This window comes from Gopherus evgoodei, chromosome 6 (genome assembly GCF_007399415.2).
Source record: "Gopherus evgoodei ecotype Sinaloan lineage chromosome 6, rGopEvg1_v1.p, whole genome shotgun sequence".
NCBI lineage: Eukaryota > Metazoa > Chordata > Testudines > Testudinidae > Gopherus > Gopherus evgoodei.
This window is the reverse complement of record NC_044327.1, coordinates 86,385,816-86,401,736: the sequence shown is the minus strand read 5'-3', so window position 1 is coordinate 86,401,736 and position 15,921 is coordinate 86,385,816.

Genomic DNA, 15,921 nt, shown 5'->3' with positions numbered 1-15,921 from the left:
GAACCTAGAGACCATGGGGTGGGAGAAGACAGAGTAAGTACCTTCCCCGGGGTGGAAAGTAGAAATAGCCGCCAAGTGGGCTCACAGAGATGAGATAGCGAGGTCTTGTTGTTTTAGATACCAGAGGTTGTCCAAAATAGTAGGGATAGGAACCTCCATAGGTGCAACATTCTGCGTGTGACATCAGCAAGAAAACCGTTTCCACTTGGCTAACTAAGTAGACCACGTAGAAGGTTTCCTGCTACCCAGGAGTATCTCTTGCACCGGGGCAGAGCAGCGTAATTCCGATTGGGTTAGCCATGCAGGAGCCACACTGTTAGATGGAGGTATTGCAGGACTGGGTGAAGAAGCCTGCCGTGGTCCTGCGTTATCAGATCCTGATGAAGGGGCACGGGGATTGGGTTGGCTATCGAGTAGTCCAGCAACGTGGTGTACCAGTGTTGTCGGGGCCACGCAGAGGCAATCAGGATCAGTCGAGCCCTGTCCCTGCGAAGCTTTACGAGAACCCTGTGCACCATCGGGAAAGGTGGAAAGTCGTAAAGCAGGTGGTTCACCCAAGAGATTAGGAAGGCGTCCGATATTGAGCCGGGAGCGAGACCCTGGAAGGAGCAAAACTTCTGACACTTCCTGTTGTTGCGGGAAGCGAAGAGGTCTATGTGGGGAAAGCCCCACTTCTGGAAGATGGAATGTACAATGTCCAGGCGAAGCGACCACTCGTGGGAGAGAAAGGATCTGCTGAGATGGTCTGCCAGAGTGTTCCGGACCCCTGGGAGCAAGGACGCTACAAGGTCTATGGAGTGGGCTATACAAAATTCCCACAGTTGGATCGCCTCCTGACAAAGGGGGAAGGATCGAGTCCCTCCCTGCTTGTTTATGTAGTGCATTGCTGTTGTGTTGTCCGTGAGTACTAGAACACAACGGCCCTGCAGATGATGTTGGAACGTCTGGCATGCGAGGCGAACTGCTCTCAGCTCCTGGATGTTTATGTGCAACGCTAGCTCTTGAGATGACCAGAGGCCTTGTGTGCCACGATGGCCTAGGTGTGCCCCCCAGCCGAGAGACGACGCGTCCTTCGTTAGGGATACTGAGGGCTATCTCGTTTGGAACGGCATCCCTGCACACACCAGGGAAGGTATTAGCCATCAGTTGAGGGAGCCTAAGACGCTCTGAGGAACGGTGATGACCATGTCTATGGTGCCCCTGCCTGGGCGGTAAACTGAGGCGAGCCAGGTTTGAAGGGGATGCAGGCGTAGTTTGGCGTGCTTGGTTACAAAAGTGCATGCGGCCATGTGACCGAGAAGGCTGAGGCAGGTGCGGGCCAAGGTCGTCGGAAAAGTTTGGAGGCTCTCTATGACTGAAACTAGTGCCCGAAAGCGGGGTAGTGGAAGGCAGGCTGTTGTGAGTGTGGAGTCTAGAATGGCCCCAATGAATTCTATTCTTTGAGTGGGCACTAGAGTAGACTTCTCTAGATTGATCATCAGGCCCAACCGCTCGAATAGGTCCGTGATGATAGCAACATTCCTGGTGACTTGAGCCTTGGAGGTCCCGCGAATAAGCCAGTCGTCTAGGTAAGGAAAGACGTGTATTGGCCGATGATGGAGGAAGGTGGCCACTACAGCCATGCACTTTGTAAACATGTGCGGGGTGGTAGAGAGGCCAAATGGAAGGACCGTAAATTGAAAATGTTGATTGCGCACCATAAACTGTAGGTACCGTCTGTGCGGAGGGTAAATGGTGATGTGAAAGTATCCGTCCTTCATGTCGAGAGCAGCATACCAGTCTCCGGGATCCAAGGATGGGATGATGGTCCCCAGGGACACCATGCAGAACTTCAACTTCTTCAGAAAGACGTTGAGACCGGAGTAAAATCCCTTGCCCCTGAACTCCTCCGGCACCTTCTCTATAGCTCCGATGGAGAGGAGCGTACGAACCTCTTGCCAGAGGAATTGCTCGTGAGAGGGGTCCCTGAAGAGGGATGGGGAGGGTGGGAGGGAGGGGGGGAAATAAATAGGAGGTGGTATCCAAATTCCACCATGCGTAGGACCCAACAATCTGAGGTTAATTGGGCCCACGCAGGGAGGAAGGAGGAAAGGCGGTTGGAAAACTGAAGGGGATCCTGGGGAAGGGCTGGTGCTCTGCTCTCGAGTGCACCTTCAAAAGTTCGGTTTTGGTCCTGCTGATGGTTTGGCGGGACCATTATTCTGGCCCCCTTGGAAACCCGATTGCCGTCTGCAGTTCCCGCAACCACGCCTCCTGCTAAAGTCTTGTCGTGGCCTGGGCGGGGGGTAAGGGCGTTGGGGCTGGGTACGGAAGGACCTCCATTGGGTTTGCGGAGTATGCATCCCGAGGGAACGCATGATGACGCGATTGTCTTTGAGACTCTGGAGTCTAGGGTCCGTTTTCTGAGAGAAAAGGCCCTGTCCATCAAACGGAAGGTCCTGAATAGTGTGTTGCAGTTCAGGAGGTAGGTCTGACACCTGCAACCACGATATTCTCTGCATTGTAATCCCCGAGGCCACGGTTCTGGACGCCGAATCAGCAGCGTCGAGTGAGGCCTGCACAGAAGTCCGTGCCACTTTCTTCCCTTCCTCCAGAAGGGCCTGGAATTCTGGGCGGGAGTCCTGTGGGACTGTTCAGCGAACTTACCCACTGATTGCCAGGTATTATAATTATACCTGCTGAGCAGGGCCGGTTGGTTAGCCACGCGCAGTTGGAGGGCTCCGGCGGAGTAAACTTTACGCCCCAATAGATCCATCCGTCTAGCCTCCCGCGATTTCGGGGCAGGGGCTTGCTGGCCATGGCGCTCTCTCTCATTCACAGATTGAATGACCAGAGAGCATGGAGAAGGATGGGTATATAAGTATTCATACCCTTTAGAGGGTACCATGTATTTCCTTTCCACATCTCTGGCCGTGGGAGGGATAGACGCCAGGGACTGCCAAATGGTGTCCGCTTTGGCCTGGATGGAACGGATGAATGGCAGAGCCATGCGAGTTGGGGCATCCGCCGACAGTATGTCTATAACCGGATCTTCCACCTCCGGGACCTCCTCCACCTGGAGGTTGATATTTAAGGCGACTCTCCGGAAAAGGTCCTGGTGGGCTTGGAGGTCGATCGGGGGGGCCTGATGTAGAAGTACCGGTTACTGCCTCGTCTGGCGAAGAGGAGATGACAGACCCAGCACAGTTGGCTCATTTAGTGACTCCTGTTCCGGAGGAGCATCAGGGTCCAGGAACACCTGAGGATCCGGCGCCAGAGCCGATTCGTCCATACTCGCTGGAGGAGGGCAGCTAACAGTGGCCTCTGGTGCCCGATGTTCCGACTGGGCAGAACGAGATGGAACAGTGGGCTTGCCTTGGGCCTGGTGATATGCCCAAGGCGTCCAGAAGGACCACTGAGGCGCTTGTTCTGTGCCCTGAGCCTCCTGGAGGACACGGCTCTGTGTTTCTGAATCCCCATATGTGACGCTATCAGCGTGCAAAGACTCAGAAGAGTGCCGTGATGGCCATGGAGGAGCAGAGTACATGTGAGGAGGAGCCCTGTGCACAGGGTACCGTATGTCGTGCCGCACTGGGGAACGGTCCTGGGAGTCGTACCGGTGCTGAGAGGTTGATCGGGACCTGCGACCGGCGCAGTGCCGGGAGGTCGACTGGGATCATGAAACTCTATGGTGGGAGTGGCTGCAGCGTGAACGGTGCTGGGAGCTGGACCACCGTCTGGAGTACCAGTCCAGAGAGCGAGACCTTGAGTGGTACCGCGAGTACGACCGGTACCAAGAAGGAGATAGGTACCAGGACTGCGAGTGGCATCAAGATCGGGACCGGTGGCGAGACCTTGATCTCGAGTGGTGCCTGCCTGAGGCGTCGATGGAAGGTGGCCTGACTAGGGCAGGCTTCCCTGATGATGCAATAACCCGCACCGGTGGTGGCGGGGGTTGGGGCAGGGTGGGCTCCGTTAGGGCAATGAGTTCCCTCGCCGTTGGAAAGGTCTCTGGCGTGGTGGAAACAATAAGCTCTACTGCGGCGTGTGCCGGGGAGCTGTCATGCACCGGACTCGACGGCTCTTGCATGGCTGGAATCAATGGTGCCGAGATTGCCGGTGCCACAGCAGTTGTTGGTGCTGGGCGACTCAGTTTTGGCTGCTGCTCAGACTGCGGTGTAGATATTGGAGCGGCAGGAGCTTTGACCTTTTTGGCATGTGGGGAGAGGAAGCGGTGCCGGGCTGGTTTCTGGGCCGGTGCCGGCTGGTGCCGGGGCATCTTGGCGGTGCCTGCGCTCTCCAGTGCCGACGAGGCACTTCTCCCCGGTGCGGACTGTGCGGCACTCAGTGCCGAAGACGGAGGAATGAGGGCTGCCTCCATTAGGAGCTGCTTTAGATGAAAGTCCCACTCCTTTTTTGTCCGCGGCTTAAAAGACTTGCAAATCCGGCACTTATCTGAAAGATGGGATTCCCCCAGGCACTTTAGGCAGGAGTCATGGGGGTTTCCCGTTGGCATCGGCCGCAGGCAGGCCGAGCACGGTTTGAAGCCCGGTGAACCAGGCATGGGCCTGGGCACCGGGAGAGGGGAAGGGGCTAATCCCCAACCCTCTGAACTATATACACTAACTAGGTTTACAAAAGGTTATTAAAAGTATTAACTACAACTATAAAACTATATACACAATAGTACTAGAACGAGTGAATAGCTAGGGAAGTGGAGATCAGCTAAGCCGCGCTCCACTGTTCCAACGATCGACACGGGCAGTAAGAAGGAACTGAGGAGCGGACGGGTCAGCAGGGGTATATATTCGGTGCCATAGCGGCGCCACGCCAGGGGGTGCCCAGCCGACCCACCGGGTGTTGCTAGGTTAGAAAATCTTCTGATGAACGTGCACGCGGCGAGCGCACACCTAATTGGAATGGATATGAGCAAGCACTCGAAGAAGAATAAATAGAACGAAATTCAGTAAGGACAAATGCAAAGTACTCCATTTAGGAAGTTGAACAAATACAAAATAAGAAATGAATGCCTAGGAATACTGCAGAAAAGGATGTGGGGGTTATAGTGGATCACTAACCAAATATGAGTCAACAATGTAATATTGTTAAAAAAAGGGGAGGGACAAAATTGTTCTGTGAGATATTAGCCCGAATCAGACAAAACTTCCTAACTGTAAAGATACTGGAATAAATTACCTAGAGAGGAGAGGGTTTTTAAGACCATCACTGAAGGTTTTTAAGAACAGGTTAGACAGACACCTGTCAAGACTGATCTAGATAATACTTAGATCGATTTTCCCCCCTCTCCCCAGGGTAGACCAGGGCTAAGTTACGCAACTTCAGCTACATGAATAACCTCGCTGAAGTTGACATACTTAGATTGACTTACCGTGGTGTCTTTGCCGCGGTGAGTCGACTGCTGCCACTCCCCCGTCAACTCTGCCTGCGCCTCTCACAGTGCTGTAGTACAGGAGTCAACGAGAGAGGGCTAGGGGGTCGATTTATCACATCTAGAATAGACAATCCAGCGGGTAGTGAAGACATACTCTTAGCCCTCGGTGCAGGGGACTGGACTAGATGACAGAGTTAGGTCCTTTCCACACCTATATTTCTAAGTCTGTGAATAGATTCAGTCAATCAGGTGCACAGTAAGATAACATGCAACTTGTGCCACATGAGCAATCACAGCAAATCAATTTTGAATTTGAAGTACACCAGATCAGCAGCCCAATAAAATTTGTAGGCACTGGGATAGTGCAAGGGTGTCTAGTTTGTGGCTTGGAAGAGTCTGTCTTAAGAAGAAATTTTTCATTTGATTATGAATTGGACATGTGGTAGTTGAGCTGCAGAAGTGTTCAAATTAGCCCTGTTGCTATGGCAGAGGAGCAAGTGGGGAACCACTTCCCCTGCCAACCTTGGAACATCTTGGCTAGAAAACAGGAGCAATCAGCACAGCTGTTGTCCCTTCCCTGTTGGTTGCCTGCTACATCACAGTGGGGGGAGGAGAATATTACTGGTTCCCCTGCCAGCCTGTGGGAGCAGTGGTGCTGGAACAATTTTTACAGCAGGGGTGCTGAGAGCCATTGAACCAAACTGTAAAACCTGTATATGATGGAAAGCACTTCAAGCTAGTGGGTGCAACAGCACCCTGAGTTCCAGCACTTATGTGTGGGAGTCCCAGTTTGACTGTCTCTGCCTAAGCCTAGGAGAACAGATAGCATGGAGAGGTTCATTTTCCTGAGTCACCTGTATACATAAAGCAAAAAGTATTTGCTAGCAGCTTCTATGAACAGTTTATGGAAATAAAAAAATTGAGCAAACCCCTGTTGGTTTACAGACACATTTTAAATCTGAACCCAGGTAAACATTTCACACAGCTTAATCCTAAATTAGTGAATGACATTGTATAATTCATCTTAGCGCAGGAAAATACTTGTCAGTAAGGTTTGTTTCTTATTTTTGGTCAGGCATGAGAGCATTTGGGGGTTGCTTCTCTTGTCATTTGGAAGTCGGCCTAAAGAAGTTGCTAGACTGACCTATCTGAGAGACTTGTCTGCCACTGCTGCCATTATATTATGCATGACCCTTTCCTCTTTCTTTAGGTCATCAGCAAAAAAATCTGTCACTCCTTCCTCCTAGCTTCCTCTGCTTCAGCAGACTCGAGACACGTTGTGCAAGACAAATAAAATATTGTGTTCTTCCTACAGCACTCAGTTGCTCTCTCAGCCAGCAGCTCTTGTGTTTCTTGCACATATTGGCACAATTCACAAAGCCTTATTGTTAGTATTTTCATACTAATGGGATTAAAATAATTTATTGCATATCAGTATGACTCATTGTGAAACTCTAAGTGGTGCCTTTAATTCTATAAAATGTGATGCTAAAGAGAGGACAGTTCTGTGTTTATTTAGGACCAGTACATACTGGAAACTAATAAACATTTTGTTTTGTTAGTCTCCAAACTAAGGGCTAAGCTTCCAAATGAGAGGAGGATTTCGCGCCCCCACCCTACTTTATTATAGCCAGTGATTTTGAACTAGGTGTTCTGTTTATTTCAGTGCAGTCTGCTACTGGGAGTGGAGGTTATGATAGAAGGTAAATATTAAAAGTCTTAACATTCCCACTCAAGAGCAAGAGGGAAAAAATTCTATACATACTGTATGTAGCTTTGAAAGAGAAAAGGGGACCGTAGCAGAAGCCATTCACTCAAAATCAGAAATGGACAGTTTTACAAAGACTCCTTGGGGACGATTAACAAAGGGGCCTTCCCAAGTAATCTAAATTCTATATTTTTATGTGCCTAAAAGCCAACTTGGTCACATAAAGAGCATTTATGTGCCTAAAGGCCAATTCAACATCCCAAACGAGGGTTTGGCCATCTTTCTATGCCCCACCCCACCCCCATTTGAAAACTGGGCTCATCAGATAAAACATAGGTGCCCTGTTGCCACTCTGAAACCTATCCTATGGCCAGAGGGACTGATCCTACAGTCATTATTTATACAAAACATTTAAGAAAGGAATGGATATTTTGCATGAGGAAAGACTACAGGATTGAACTCAAAGAAATAATTTGAACATCCATTTACCTTATCATGTCGGGGGCTCACTCCCAGCTGCAATGTAGACTTACCCTTTCAGCATCCAGTAAGATCCTAGCCTAAGTGCACCTTCTTTCAGGCACTCGCTGGCTATCAACTGGGCCCCAGCCAGCTACCAGCGAACTGGGTTTTGCCCCTTTTACTCCTCCCTCCAAGCTTGATCCTTCTCGCAGGTGTAGCAGGGAAGAACTGACTGGGTACACAGGCTCACATTAACCCCTTCCTGACTAGGTGGTTTGTGTACCACATCACGCCTTCTAGTATGTGTTACTTACTGCACTTCTGATGTTGATGCAATTTGAAGACAGAGGGAACACTGTACTAGATCTTTATAAGTGATAGTCCCACACCTGACAGCTGCATAATGAGCGACCACTACATAAATTAAAACTGTATTTCCTAATTTACCACTAAGGCCAATATAATAAGATCATGGACTCAAAGAAATTAGAGATAGGAAAGATGTGTTAGGTCATCTAGTCCAATTCCCTGCCAGTGCAGAAGTGTTTTCAATATAAATTTTAAGAGACTCAAGCAGTGGCATTTTCACCAGCTAATAGGCACAATTGTTAGGATACTTTCTGATTTTTCTGAAGTTTGTCCCCACAGTTTCACCACATAACTTCTAGTAATATCCCCCTGGGAACACTAAACTATCCAACTTTCTCCATGCTGTTCCTGCCCTGAAATGAACAAGCTATTACAATCCCTTAGGGATCTATTTGCATAAAGAAGCAATTGCAGTCACTACAGAGAGCACAATCCTGCAAACATGATTTGTTCGAGTGGATGTCAATCATCCAACACATTTTGAAGTTCACATGCGTACATTAAGTTCCGCTATTGTCATGGTATAATTCCCCACTCTGAACCTCAGTGTCCAAAAGATGGGGTACCAGCATGAATTCCTCTAAGCTCAATTACCAGCTTAGTACTTGTAGCGCTGCCCCCAACCAGGAATTCCAGTGCCTGGTACACTCCGGTTCCCCCAAAAACCTTGCCCGGGGACCCCCAAGACCCAGTCTCTCTGGATCTTAACACAAGGAAAGTAAATCCTTTCCCTCACCGTTGCCTCTCCCAGGCTTCCCCTCCCTGGGTTACCCTGGAAGATCACTGTGATTCAAAAGCCTTGAATCTTGAAACAGAGAAGAAAATTCACCTTCCCTCCTCCTTCTCTCTCCCCCTCCCAGACTCTCCCTGAGAGAGAAAGTAATCCTAACACTGAGAGAAAATTAACCTTTCTCCCCCTTCCCTCCTTTCTCCCCACCAATTCCCTGGTGGATCCAGACCCAGTCCCCTGGGGTCTCACCAGAATAAAAAAACAATCAGGTTCTTAAACAAGAAAAGCTTTTAATTAAAGAAAGAAAATTTAAGATGGAATATATTATAGGGTCCTTCAGCTATAGACACTGGGAATACCCTCCCAGCCTAAGTATACAAGTACAAATTAAAATCCTTTCAGCCAAATATAAATTTGAACTCCTCCCAGCCAAATACACATTTGCAAATAAAGAAAACAAACATAAGCCTAACTTGCCTTATCTATCAAGTACTCACCATTCTGAACTTATAAGAACCTGTATCGGAGAGATTGGAGAGAAACCTGGTTGCACGTCTGGTCACTCTCAGAACCCAGAGAGAACAACAACCAAACACTAACAGCACACACAGAACTTCCCTCCCTCAAGATTTGAAAGTATCCTGTCCCCTGATTGGTCCTCTGGTCAGGTGACAGCCAGGCTCAATGATCTTGTTAACCCTTTCCAGGCAAAAGAGATATGAAGTACTTCTGTTCTATTAACTCTTACTTATCTGATTATGACAGCTGTGTTCTCTATTATGCTACAGAGAGGGCTCAGTCCATGGAAGAGTCATGGTGGGGTCATATAGAGAGAAAGTATCTATGTCAGATTATAAGGAGGGAAACTGATTAACCCTACATTGGGAGGATTTGTGCCTCAATTTTTCACCTTTATTTATACATTTCCAGACAGAATCATTGTCACTCCTCTCTCTTTTATATACCAAAATTCTTATAAAACAGAATAGATAGGAGCCCAAGTCACCAAGTTCCAGGGTACCAGGAAGCTCTTCTCCACTTAACAATGATCATCTCAATCTCTGGACAGGAATTATACAACTTGGGCCCTTGCTCACTTTCTTTTAAAATATCTTTCCATGCTGCATATTCATTATCTTTCTTCCAATCAGCATAAAGCATTGTGTCTTAGACAACTTCAGGTGGAGTGAGCGGTGACACCAGGCAGCAGTGCTTGGGGAGGGAGTGCTTGGGCCTTTGAGACAGGCTGGGTGGCCTGCTGATGTGACTTAAAGGGTGGAGGTTGCACTTCCTCCCCAAGCTGCACCATGTGGGGCCAGTCCAAGCTGCCTGGCATTGCCACTGGCCCCCACAAGTGTTCCTCCCCCCACCCCACATTTTGAAAACCTCTGTTCTAGATCCTGAGACAATGTGTGGGGTGGTCACATACCACCCCAGAACCTTTAAACTGTGCCCCCCTCCACTATCAACAGTTACATGTCACCTCTGAATGACTGAACAGGCTGACTCACCACTGGCAGCTCCTTATGGCCAGGCATAGCATAGCAGTTCTCTCCCCATTGGGTGGCTCCTGCCAATGGCTGTTCTGTCTCTGTACTGACCTACCTCCTCCTGTGACTTGGCCCTCCAACTAGGTCACTATAAGTATCTCCCTTTCCATGCTAGTCCATGAACAAAAATCAAGAGGAATTAACACAAATAAAGTGATAAGAAAGAAAGGGGAATAATTTCCTTCCTGGGTGCATCAGAACTTGGCCCTCCCTTCCCTAAGGGAGGGCCTTCAGGCAGTGGTCTTTGAGGTAGCTCTTGCCTTCAATCAGCCTTTTCCTCAGGCACTGAGACCTAAACATCTGTGTCTGCCCACAAGTGAGCTGCTCTGCTCCCCTTTTCACCAACTCCTCCAGCCTGTGCATGCCTTGCAGGTGTGGTGGGGTGGAGCTGCCTGAGCCCCAAGCAGCTCTTTAACCTTCATTTTGTGAAGGCCAAGACTATAACAGGGTTCAAAAAAGAACTAGCTAAGTTCATGGAGGATAGGTACATTAATGGCTATTAGCCAAGATGGACAGGAATAGTGTCCCTAGCCTCTGTTTGCCAGACACTGGAAATGGGTGACAGGGGATGAATCACTTGATTACCTGTTGTGTTCATTCCCTCTGGGCACCTGGCATTGGCCACTGTCGGAAGACAGGATACTGACCTAGGTGGACCTTTGGCATGACCCAATATGGCTGTTCTTATAACCCTTTTTTGCGTAATGTGGGGTTTGTAGATCCCCTCACCACAGCCTTTATTTTTTTCATGTGAATAGGAAAGTTATGGAGCACACCATGCGCCCATGTCAGCATATTCTGCCCTTTTCCAAAGATGGGTTTTCGGGGGGACTTTTCACTTAAAGTTTTGCCCCCAGCTTATAGATCATTAAAAAGCCTTCTCAGTCATTTGGCCTGTTGCATTTTGAGATGCTTCATGCAGTTTAGGGCGTATATGTTTAATTGTTCCCCAACAAGATGCTCCCTATCCTCCATAAAACATGCTGCATGGAAGAAGAGGATGGGCTCATGAGTGAAGGGGCGAGGGCAGAGAGGAGATGCACTGAATGGTAGGCTCCATTTCCAACTGTGGCTGATCCACAGGTACATCTGCAGAAAGCTAGTGCTGTTTGAGCCAGCATTAATTCCCAGTGCACCAACTGTAACTTCCCTATGTCATGGCTAGACAGTATGGAGCAGAACTCCCTCTGCATAGTTAGCCAGCATTAATGGGCCTGGGGGCCCAGATCCCCATACATTGCAGATACTCCACTGTCTTCTGATGACCCACCCCTTACCACTGTAGTGGAATTGTAGAGTCTTAGTTCAGGCCTCAGGATCAGAGGGAGCTGCAGAATTTTTGTATTAATTTGTTCTCCTTATGAAAAGTTGGTCTAGACGTCCCTTTTGCTGAAGTATAATATATAGCAAAACTTTAATTTCCAGTAGGATGGGAATCCTCAAAGCCAGAAATATTATAGCAATAAACAACCAGCCAAACAAAAACAGCACATTTTTGGTCTCTGCTAGCAATGTGAGAGGTCTTTATGAAGTGCTTAGCTTCTGCTTTATTTTCTAATCTGATATGATCTGTTTTACAACTGCAAAGTATTACAAGTCTTATCCTTTGGTGGCACAGTATTTTCATTAAGCTTGAGAAGAAGAGGAGATTCACACCAGAGAGAAATAGAGACTCAGGGTACGTCTACACTATGGGATTATTCCGATTTTACATAAACTGGTTTTATAAAACAGATTGTATAAAGTCGAGTGCACGTGGCCACACTAAGCACATTAATTCAGTGGCGTGCATCCATGGTTCGAGGCTAGCGTCGATTTCCAGAGCGTTGCACTGTGGGTAGCTATTCCGTAGCTATCTCATAGTTCCCGCAGTCTCCCCCGCCCCTTAGAATTCTGGGTTGAGAGCCCAGTGGCCGATGGGGCAAAAATCATTGTCGCGGGTGGTTCTGGGTAAATGTCATCAGTCATTCCTTCCTCCGGGAAAGCAACGGCAGACAATCATTTCGCGCCCTTTTTCCCTGGATTGCCCTGGCAGACGCCATAGCATGGCAACCATGGAGCCCGTTCAGCTTTTTTTTACAGTCACCGTATGTGTACTGGATGCCGCGGACAGAGGCGATACTCCGGCGCTATACAGCAGCATTCATTTGCTTTTGCATGATAGCAGAGATGGTTACCAGTCGTTCTGTACCATCTGCTACCAGTGTAATTTGGCAATGAGATGACGGTTATCTGTCCTTCTGTGCTGTCTGCTGTTATCGTGGGTGCCGCTGGCTGAGATCGGCCAGGAGCGCAAAAGCAAAACTGGGAATGACTCCCTGAATCAATCCCTCCTTTATGGTTTCTAAAAATAGAGTCAGTCCTGCCTAGAATATGAGGCAAATGTACTAGAGAAGCAGGGTATCAGAGAGTACAGCTGCTCTGTGTCAGATCCCATAGAAATGATGAGCTACATGCCATTCACAGGGGGTGCCCCTGCAACAACCCCACCCGTTGTTTCCCTTCTCCCCCAACCTTCCTGGGCTACTGTGACAGTGTTCCCCCCATTTGTGTCATGAAGTAATAAAGAATGCAGGAATAAGAAACACTGAGTTTTTAGTGACAGAATGAGGGGGAGGCAGCCTCCCGGTGCTATGATAGTCCAGGCAGGACATTAAGCAGTGTGGGGGAGAGGAGCCCAGCATCCCGCTGCTATGATAGTCCAGGCAGTACAGAATCTTTTCTTTTCACATAAAAGGGAGGGGGCTGATTGAAGCTCAGCCCCCAGTTGCTATGATGAAGACGGTTACCAGCCATTCTGTACCATCTACTGGGAATGACCGGGAGTCATTCCTATTTTCACCCAGGCGCCCCCGCCAGCCTCACCTGAAGCCAGCCAGGACCACTCACGGGTTGATAAGAAGGATGGTTACCAGTCCTACTGCACCGTCTGCCACCGGAGAGGGGAAAGGAGCGGATACTTCTCTTCACTGCTGCAGCATCGCGTCTACCAGCAGTATTCAGTAGACATAGGGTGACATTGAAAGAAGTCAAGAAATTATTTCTTTCCCTTTTCTTTCACTTGGGGGAGGGAGTAAATTGATGAGCTATTCCCTGAACCATGCCGGACAATGTGTTTGAACCTACAGGCATTGGGAGCTCAGCCAAGAATGCAAATACTTTTCGGAGACTGCTGGGGACTGTGGGATAGCTAGAGTCCTCAGTACCCCCTCCCTCCCTCCATGAGCGTCCATTTGAGTCTCTGGCTTCCCATTACGCTTGTTATGCAGCACTCTGTAGCCTGTAGATTTTTTTTTCAAACACTTTGGCATTTCGTCTTCTGTAACAGAACTTTGATAGAACAGATTTGTCTCCCCATACAGCAATCAGATTCAGTATCTCCCGTATGGTCCATGCTGGAGCTCTTTTTGGATTTAGGACTGCATTGCCACCCGTGCTGATCAGAGCTCCACGCTGGGCAAACAGAAAATGAAAATCAAAATTTCGCGGGGCTTTTCCTATTTACCTGGCCACTGCATCCGAGCTGAGATTGCTGTCCAGAGCGGTCACAGTGGTGCACTGTGGGATACCGCCTGGAGGCCAATACCGTTGATTTGCGGCCACACTAACCCTAATCCGATATGGTAATACCAATTTTAGCACTACTCCTCTTGTTGGGGAGGAGTACAGAAACCGATTTAAAGAGCTCTTTATATCGATATGAAGGGCCTCGTAGTGTGGACGGGTACAGCATTAAATCAGTTTAACGCTGCTAAAGTTTGTTTAAACGCGTAGTGTAGACCAGGCCTAAGAGGACTGTTTATTTAGGGGATTATAGAAGCAAGTTATTGAGTGCTAACACTCTAGAAGATCTTTGTTTCAGTGATTTCTTCATCCATCTGGATTAATTTCTGCTGCTGCAAGAGGGGAAGAAAAGTAAATCTACCCTGTAAACAAACTATAGGGAAAAATGCTTGGCCTTGTATTTAGCTGTGACACTCTGGTTGCTTTTCTCATACCTGAAGCACTCTGTGTAACTCAAAAGCTTGCCTCTCTCACCAACAGAAATTGGTCCAATAAATGACATCATTACCTCACCCATCTTGTCTCTTCATATCCTGGGACTGACAAAGCTATAACACTGCATGTAACAGCTGATGCAGCAATTTCCTATCAAATGTAATTAATTCAATATGCATAGGAAACCCAGGTATATGTAAAATTTATTATTGTATTTCAGATCTGCTATCTAAAAGCTGTCTCTTCCTTTACATAATCTTATTGTCCATATACTCAGATATAAGTATTCCTTTATACACTATATTTTAATTACTGTAGCTTTTCTGGTGTCTGGTCCAGTGTTTGAGAACACCACTACAGAAGAAATAGGAATAATGATGAATCTTATGTTTAGTAAGACATATAAAACTCCTCTCTGCTCCACAGTATTCCTAGATTAATAATGATAACAAAAGTGATGTGTGTTCTTGGAAGGTGAAGAGAATCAAAGATCTTGTTGGTGATTTGTTATTTTGGCAAGGCTCAGATACCACAGTCATTTCTGACCAGATTCTGATCTCAAATACATTGATGTACATCCAAAATAACTCAATTAACTTAAATGGATTTACACTTGCACAACTGAAATAAGCATCTAGCTCATAGTTAGAAGTACAGAGAGTATGCTGGAATTATTCTTCATGTATTATAAAAATCTAAATCCATCAAGATTTAATATGTTTAAAATTAAATAGAAGAATAAGGCACTCTAGAGCCAAAACTTAATTCACTACCAGCTGCAGCTATTTACAGTATTTCCTTAAGTAAAAACTGATTCACTTACTACTCCACAAAAGTGAATCAGTTTACTTTGGAGATGTCTATAAAAACAACTTTCAGTTGCTGGTTTTTTTAACCACTTAATTGGAACCATCTGGGTTTGTTCTGATCTCAATGTGCAGATGCAACTCTTGTTAATGAGGATGCTTGTCAAGAACTGAAGCTTTTCTCTCTTTTCATGTTCACTCTCTGCTAAGTGTAAATTTCCTTGTTATATAAGCTAACAATCTTTCTAATGTGGGTAATTTCAATGGAGCAGAATAGTGACAAATAGACTTGAAATGTGACCAACATGCTTGTCTGATGGCATGTGTTGCCCTAAAGGAAGGATGAGATTTGGGAGCCCATTTTGGACCCCTTAAGCTAGGAGAAAACAGTTTCATTATGGAAATGACAAACTTAAAAGGCTAACGGTCCAATTATCTGTTGCCCTGCACCTTGTGCAGTCATTTACACTGGTGCAAAATGAATATGAAGTGTATGTAAAAGGCTGCCATTCTGATTTGGACTGGTGTAAATGACTCAAGATGCAAAGCAATGGAGAAGCAGACTTACAGCACCATGACCAATGAAGTTTTAATAGTGGTAGATTATCTCTTAAAAATAAAAGGCCAGTGAAAATCTTCCTTGTTAGCAGTTGCCCAATCCTATAGCACACTATTATGCTTGTAGGGTCATATCCTACGAACACTTGTGTTTGGTGCGAATCACAACTGTCTGTGTTTTAAGAAAAAAAGCACAAGAGCCTTTACAAACAAACTAACCCTGTAATCCTTCCTCCTCCCACCACAATTTCTTCAGAAACGTCCAGGTATTTTGTCAAATTAGTAGGCAACAATAAAATAAATCAGTTTACATGAATTCCTGTTTCTGAGTGTTAATGCCCTGGGATATTCTGGAGTTGCATATAAAG